Below are 9,013 nucleotides of genomic sequence, written 5' to 3'. Positions count from 1 at the left end.
ATTCTCTACTTTTACATTTTTCTTCCAATGAGGATGCCACACTGATGAACAATATTCTAATGTCGGTCTAACAATAAACTTGTACAGTTGAATAAATCCTTTTTCATTAAAAGTAAAAAATGTGCGATGGATAATTCCAATCCTACGATTCGCTGCAGTACAAATTGTATCCACATGATGAGTAAAATCTAACTTCTTGTCATAATTTACTCCAAAATCTTTTACATACGTAGCTACTGGAATGGGCGGGTTTGTTTCATCCATTTTATAATTGACACATGGGTTATTCCTTCCATAATGGATAACTTTACACTTTTCCTGGTTAAAAGGAAGCTGCCACTTTTTTGACCATTCCATCACTCTAGGTAGTTCAGCTTGCAGATTCAGTACATCATCATTATTATATATCTGTGAATACAACTTGGTATCATCAGCAAAGAGCTTAACTTCACATCTGCCACTTAACAACACATCAGGAAGGTCGTTTACGTACAACAGAAACAAAATCGGCCCCAAAACACTACCTTGTGGGACTCCACTAGATACTGCAGTTTGTGAAGATGAAACACCATTGACCACCACTCGTTGTGATCTTTCACTTAAAAAAGACTTGATCCTCTTCAAAAGATTTCCAGTGATCCCGTACGTTTCTACTTTCCTAATCAGTTGTTCGTGAGGTATATTGTCAAACGCCTTACTATACTATCTAAGTATATACAATCGACGTTTCCACTATTAGTGGAAAATTGAGCAAAGAAAATGGGATTCCATCGGGAATCGAACCCGAGACCTCCGGATGCTAGCCCGGTCCTCTACCAACTGAGGTAAAAGCCGTGGCCCCTAGTTCAGTGTTCGTCCCAGAAACCCTAATTTCTCAATGCTTGAATGGAAGTCCATGGGCATGCTGCAACTAGCTTGTGAACATTTTTTTCATGACCTCCATTAAAAATATTAAAAAACAAAAACAAACTAGACTTGGAATTTGTCAACACTGACAAATTAGGTGATCCGATTTTTTTTAATCGATGATTCGAGTCCTGATCGCAATAGGCATGACCATACAGGTTTCATCTGTGTTTAATGACATTGACCGTGTGATGTTTTAATTCTCATTTAGAAAAGAGAGTCAGGTCTGCCATCTTTGGTACCAAATTCAGTATACACTATAACGAAGATACAGAATGAAACATTTATGACCTTTGACCCTAATTTACCTACCCAAGATGGTGTTCGATCAAGTAGTTGTTATCTTATAATAATGTACGTGACATGAACTAAACATGTGCAAAATATGGGGGTAATAGGGAATGTCTTTCTTGAGTTATTGCAAAGAAAGTTGCAGAAAGAAAGTAACATGAAAATACATCGAAGCTAAGCTTTAATTTTTGCGAAGTTTTTCGACGTGATTTCGATGTCGCATGAAAAAGAGTGGGCAAAGAAACGATAGCGCAAAGTCTCAGCTACAACATATTAAAATCTGGGAGAAATTCACAGAAGAGTAAGTGAGCTAGTGTTCGATAAAGACCGTCATGTCAATTTTCATTTCCAGAAAAATTCCCTCCCATAGAGATAACACGTAAACTCAGGGGTTGAATTTGACAAGGTTACATTATATCCATTTTCACGAGGTGAAGACATCATCCGATTAAAACTTTGATGAACAAAACTTAAAGGGTATTACATTGGCTACAACATACTAAATCCTGGAAGAAATTCACCGAAGGGTAAGTGAGCTAGTCGTCGATAAAGACAATCATGTCAATTTTCACATCTAGAAAAATTCCCTCCCATAGAGATAACACGTTATAACGAAGATACAGGAAGAAGTACATATGACCTTTGACCCCACTTTGCACAGACAAGATGGCATCTGAGCAAAAAGTGGTTATTTTGTGAAATGATCCTTGTAACATGGTCTTTACGTGTGCAAAATATGGTAAAGATAGGACATGTATTCACCAAGATACAGGATAAAACATTTATGACCTTTGACCCTAATTTACATACCCAAGATGGTGTCTGATCAAGTAGTTGTTATTTTGTGAAATAATGTACGTGACGTGAACTAAACATGTGCAAAATATTGGGCTGATAGAGCTTGTTTTTCTTGAGTTATTGCAAAGAAAGTTGCAGAAACAGAGACATATTTCAATACATCGAAGATAAGCTTTAATTTCAACCAAGTTTTTCAACATGATGCCGACTCCGTCTGAAAAAACGAAGGGCACACTTACGATAGCCCAAAGTCTCAGCTACAACATACTAAAATATGGGAGAAATTCACCGAAGCATAAGTGAGCTAGTGCTCGATAAAGATAGTCATGTCAGTTTTCATTTCCAGAAAAACTGCACTCCCATAGAGATAACATGTAAACTGGTCAAATTTGACAATGTTTCTTTTAATCCCTTTTTACGAGGTGATGCCGTCATCCAATCAAAATGTTGTTATTATATGACTGAAAGACCATTTAATAAGCTACAACACAATGAAATTTGGACGAAAATTAGCAAAAGAAAAAATGAGATACGCTTGAGTGAACTTAAAATTTGATTACGTCTTTTTGCAAATTTACTTTTTTTACTTTATTAAGAAATTTGATATCTTTTAATCATTTTTCCAGCATTGCCAACCCATGAAATGACATGTACAACTCATCAGCTTTCAGAATATGTAAAGAAAATGGGGGATCACCGTCCACCTTGACGAGTAAAATCGGATTCAAAATTGGCGGTTTTTTGGCATTGTTGCACTGTATATCGCCATTGACGCGCGCGCGGAATTTCAACTTTGACGGGCCCGTGTGACGTCATATTGAGTGGGATTGACTTGAAACTTGGTAGAAATATTCCTTGACATTTCAGGCATCCGATCAGTGTGAAAAAACAGAAAATTTCAATTGCACATGAGCTGTGCGTGCGTATATGTGCGCGCGCGTACGCGTCCGTCAGATTTTTTCAATTTTTCAAAAAATGCTCCAAATGGTCTGAAACGTGTGCAAAAAAAATTTGAGCTCGATTTGAGCGTACAAATATTTCAACGCGCGCGTACGCACACGTTTTAAGGGAAAATATGAATTCTGAAAATATGAGTAGAATGCGCATAATTTGAAATATATGTGACGTAAATTTCATCGAAAAATTCCATTCCATTAATGACATATGATTGAGAATGTGTTTTCATATAATGACGTCATAGTGACGTCACGGTCGACTGATCACTTTGATTTTAGTTCGATTGCCGTCTTTGGGACATGATACATACACTGTATATGGTTTGATTTTGACATTGATAGGAAGAGGACTTTCTGAGCTAATCCATACACAACTTTTGCGGAGAAAGAAGAAGAAAAAGAAGAAGAACAAAGAATCTACAGATACAGAAGGTGATCCGAGAGGATACTCGGATCACCTAACTAGAACAGAAATTTGTCAACACTGACAAATTAGGTGATCCGATCTCTTCGAAAATCAATGATTTGAGTCCTGATCCAAATATTCATGACCATACAGGTTTCATCTGTGTTGACGGGACATTGGCCGTGTGATGTTTGGATTCTCATTTAGAAAAGGGAGTGAGACCTGCCATCTTTGGTACCGAATTCCGTATACACTAACGGAAATACAGAATGAAGTATATTTGACCTTTGACCTCACTTTGCACACCCAAGATGGCGTCTAAGCAAAAAGTGATTATTTTCTGAAATGATTGTTGTAACATGGTCTTTGCGTGTGCAAAATATGGGAAAGATAGGACATGTATTCACCAAGATACAGGATGAAACATTTATGACCTTTGACCCTAATTTACATACCCAAGATGGTGTCCGATCAAGTAGTTGTTATTTTATGAAATAATGTACGTGACATGTACTAAACATGTGCAAAATATGCGATTGATAGCCATTGTTGTTGTTCATATATTGCACAGAAAGTAGAAAGAAAGAAAAATAAAGAAAAAATTATGTTATTTTATAGAAATTTGAAGGAGAAGCATAAAAAAAATCAGAAAAAGATAAAGTAAGGAAAGGGAGATTAAGATTAACTAAGGAAAAAGAAGAAAAAAAGTGTTTAAAAAAATTTTTAAAAATATTGGCAGGGGTGAGCCTCGAACCAGGGACCTTAGGATTACGAGTCGGATGCGCTACGCAATGACCTATTTCATTCTCCATAGGCCCTGTGTATTAAGCAAAATAACGCTGCATCGAAGCCTCGTGCCATTTTCAACCAAATTTTTCGACGTGATGCCGACATCGTATGAAAAAATGGAGGGCACACTTAAGATAGCCCAAAGTCTCAGCTACAACATACTAAAATCTGGGAAAATTCACAGAAGCATAAGTGAGCTAGTGCTCGAAAAAGAGAGTCATGTCAATTTTCACTGCCAGAAAAACTGCTCTCCCATAGAGATAACACGTTAACTGGTCAAATTTGACAATATTACTTTCAATCCATTTTTACGAGGTGATGCCGTCATCCAATCAAAATGTTGTAATTATATTAATGAAAGATCATATAATAAGCTACAACATACTGAAATCTGGGTGTAAATTGGCAAAGGATAAGTGAGGTACGCTTGAGTGAACTTGAAATTTGATGACGTCATTTTGAAAATTTACTTTTTTTACTTTATTAAGATATTTGATATCTTTTAATCATTTTGCCAGCATCGCCAACCTCTGAAATGACATGTACAACTCATCAGCTTTTAGAATACTTAAAGAAAATGGGGGGTTACCGTCCATCCTGACGAGTAAAATCGGATTTAAAATTGGCGTTTTTTTGGCATCGTTGCACTGTATATCGCCATTGACGCGCGCGCGGAATTTTAACTTTAACGGGCCCGTATGACGTCATATTGAGTCGGATTGACTTGAAACTTGGTAGAAATATTCCTTGACATTTTAGGCATCCGATAAGTGTAAAAAAACGGGAAATTTCTATTGCATATGAGCTGTGCATGCGTATATGTGCGCGCGCGTACGCGTCCGTCCAATTTTTTCAATTTTTCAAAAAATGCTCCAAATGGTCTGAAACGTGTGCAAAAAAAATTTGAGCTCGATTTGAGCATACAAATATTTCAACGCGCGCATACGCGCACATTTTAAGAGAAAATATGAATTTTGAGAATATGAGTAAAATGCGCATAACTTGAAATGTATGTGACGTAAATTTCATTGAAAAATTCCATTCCATTAATGAGATATGAATGAAAATGTGTTTTCATATAATGACGTCATAGTGACGTCACGGTCGACTGATCACTATGATTTTACTTGATCTGCCGTCTTTGGGACATGATACATATATGGTATAAGTTTGACATTGAAAGGAAATGCACTTTCTGAGCTAACCGCTGCACAAATTTTGGTTAGAAATAAAGGAAAATAAAAAGAACAAAGAATCAGTACAGATACAGAAGGTGATCCGAGAGGATACTCGGATCACCTAACTAGACTCGGAATTTGTCAAGACTGACAAATTAGGTGATCCGATTTTTTTTAAATCAATGATTCGAGTCCTGATCGCAATAGGCATGACCATATAGGTTTCATCTGTGTTTAGAGACATTGGCCGTGTGATATTTGGATTCTCATTTAGAAAAGAGAGTCAGGTCTACCATCTTTGGAACCAACTTCGGTATACACTATAACGAAGATACAGAATGAAGTACATTTGACCATTGACCCAACTTTGCACAGCCAAGATGGCATCTGAGCAAAAAGTGGTTATTTTGTGAAATGATTCTTGTAGCATGGTCTTTGCGTGTGCAAAATATGGGAAAGATAGGACATGTATTCACCAAGATACAGGTTGAAACATTTATGACCTTTGACCCTAATTTACATACCCAAGATGGTGTCTGATCAAATAGTTGTTATTTTATGAAATAATGTACGTGACATGAACTAAACATGTGCAAAATATGGGGGTGATAGGGGCTGTTTTTCTTGAGTTATTGCAAAGAAAGTTGCAGAAAGAAAGAAATATCTCAATACATCGAAGATAAGTTTGATTTCAACCAAGTTTTTTGACGTGATCTCGGCGTTGTATGAAAAAATGGAGGGTATATCCACGATAGCCCAAAGTCTGAGCTACAACATATTAAAATCTGGGAGAAATTCACAGAAGAGTAAGTGAGCTAGTGTTCGATAAAGACCGTCATGTCAATTTTCATTTCCAGAAAAATTCCCTCCCATAGAGATAACACGTAAACTGGTTAAATTTGACACGGTTACATTATATCTATTTTCACGAGGTAAAGACATCATCCGATTAAAACTTTGATTAACAAATCTTAAAGAGTATTAAATTGGCTACAACATACTAAAATCTGGAAGAAATTCACGGAAGGGTAAGTGAGTTAGTCGTGGATAAAGACAATCATGTCAATTTTCACATCTAGAAAAATTCCCTCCCATAGAGATAACACGTCATAATGAAGATAAAGAAAGAAGTACATATGACCTTTGACCCTACTTTGCACAGACAAGATGGCGTCTGAGCAAAAAGTGGTTATTTTGTGAAATGATTCTTGTAACATGGTCTTTACGTATGCAAAATATGGGAAAGATAGGACATGTATTTACCAAGATACAGGATGAAACATTTTTGACCTTTGACCCTAATTTACATACCCAAGAAGGTGCCCGATCAAGTAGTTGTTATTTTATGAAATAATGTACGTGACATAAACTAAACATGTGCAAAATATTGAGCTGATAGAGCTTGTTTTTCTTGAGTTATTGCAAAGAAAGTTGCAGAAAGAAAGGAATATGAAAATACATGGAAGATAAGCTTTAATTTCAACCAAGTTTTTGGGCATGATGCCGACTCCGTATGAAAAAACGAAGGGCACACTTACGATAGCCCAAAGTCTCAGCTACAACATACTAAAATATGGGAGAAATTCACCGAAGCATAAGTGAGCTAGTGCTCGATAAAGATAGTCATGTCAGTTTTCATTTCCAGAAAAACTGCACTACCATAGAGATAACACGTAAACTGGTCAAATTTAACAATGTTACTTTTAATCCCTTTTTACGAGGTGATGCCGTCATCCAATCAAATTGTTGTTATTATATATCTGAAAGACCATTTAATAAGCTACAACATATTGAAATTTGGACGAAAATCAACTAAAGAATAAGTGAGATATGCTTGAATGAACTTGAAATTTGATGACGTCATTTTGAAAATTTACTTTTTTAACTTTATTAAGAAATTTGATATATTTTAATCATTTTTCCAGCATTGCCAACCCATGAAATGACATGTACAACTCATCAGCTTTCAGAATATGTAAAGAAAATGGGGGGTCACCGTCCATCCTGACGAGTAAAATCGGATTTAAAATTGGCAGTTTTTTGGCATTGTTGCACTTTATATCGCCATTGATGCGCGCGCGGAATTTCAACTTTGACGGACCCGTATAACGTCATATTGAGTCTGATTGACTTGAAACTTGGTAGAAATATTCCTTGACATTTCAGGCATCCGATCAGTGTGAAAAAACAGAAAATTTCAATTGCACATGAGCTGTGCGTGCGTATATGTGCGCGCGCGTACGCGTCCGTCAGATTTTTTCAATTTTTCAAAAAATGCTCCAAATGGTCTGAAACGTGTGCAAAAAAAATTTGAGCTCGATTTGAGCGTACAAATATTTCAACGCGCGCGTACGCACACGTTTTAAGGGAAAATATGAATTCTGAAAATATGAGTAGAATGCGCATAATTTGAAATATATGTGACGTAAATTTCATCGAAAAATTCCATTCCATTAATGACATATGATTGAGAATGTGTTTTCATATAATGACGTCATAGTGACGTCACGGTCGACTGATCACTTTGATTTTAGTTCGATTGCCGTCTTTGGGACATGATACATACACTGTATATGGTTTGATTTTGACATTGATAGGAAGAGGACTTTCTGAGCTAATCCATACACAACTTTTGCGGAGAAAGAAGAAGAAAAAGAAGAAGAACAAAGAATCTACAGATACAGAAGGTGATCCGAGAGGATACTCGGATCACCTAACTAGAACCGAAATTTGTCAACACTGACAAATTAGGTGATCCGATCTCTTCGAAAATCAATGATTTGAGTCCTGATCCAAATATTCATGACCATACAGGTTTCATCTGTGTTGACGGGACATTGGCCGTGTGATGTTTGGATTCTCATTTAGAAAAGGGAGTGAGACCTGCCATCTTTGGTACCGAATTCCGTATACACTAACGGAAATACAGAATGAAGTATATTTGACCTTTGACCTCACTTTGCACACCCAAGATGGCGTCTAAGCAAAAAGTGATTATTTTCTGAAATGATTGTTGTAACATGGTCTTTGCGTGTGCAAAATATGGGAAAGATAGGACATGTATTCACCAAGATACAGGATGAAACATTTATGACCTTTGACCCTAATTTACATACCCAAGATGGTGTCCGATCAAGTAGTTGTTATTTTATGAAATAATGTACGTGACATGTACTAAACATGTGCAAAATATGCGATTGATAGCCATTGTTGTTGTTCATATATTGCACAGAAAGTAGAAAGAAAGAAAAATAAAGAAAAAATTATGTTATTTTATAGAAATTTGAAGGAGAAGCATAAAAAAAATCAGAAAAAGATAAAGTAAGGAAAGGGAGATTAAGATTAACTAAGGAAAAAGAAGAAAAAAAGTGTTTAAAAAAATTTTTAAAAATATTGGCAGGGGTGAGCCTCGAACCAGGGACCTTAGGATTACGAGTCGGATGCGCTACGCAATGACCTATTTCATTCTCCATAGGCCCTGTGTATTAAGCAAAATAACGCTGCATCGAAGCCTCGTGCCATTTTCAACCAAATTTTTCGACGTGATGCCGACATCGTATGAAAAAATGGAGGGCACACTTAAGATAGCCCAAAGTCTCAGCTACAACATACTAAAATCTGGGAAAATTCACAGAAGCATAAGTGAGCTAGTGCTCGAAAAAGAGAGTCATGTCAATTTTCACTGCCAG

Source organism: Diadema setosum, chromosome 17 (genome assembly GCF_964275005.1).
Source record: "Diadema setosum chromosome 17, eeDiaSeto1, whole genome shotgun sequence".
Classification (NCBI taxonomy): Eukaryota; Metazoa; Echinodermata; class Echinoidea; order Diadematoida; family Diadematidae; genus Diadema; species Diadema setosum.
The sequence above is the reverse complement of the archived record's forward strand: the minus strand, read 5'-3'. Positions refer to the sequence as shown.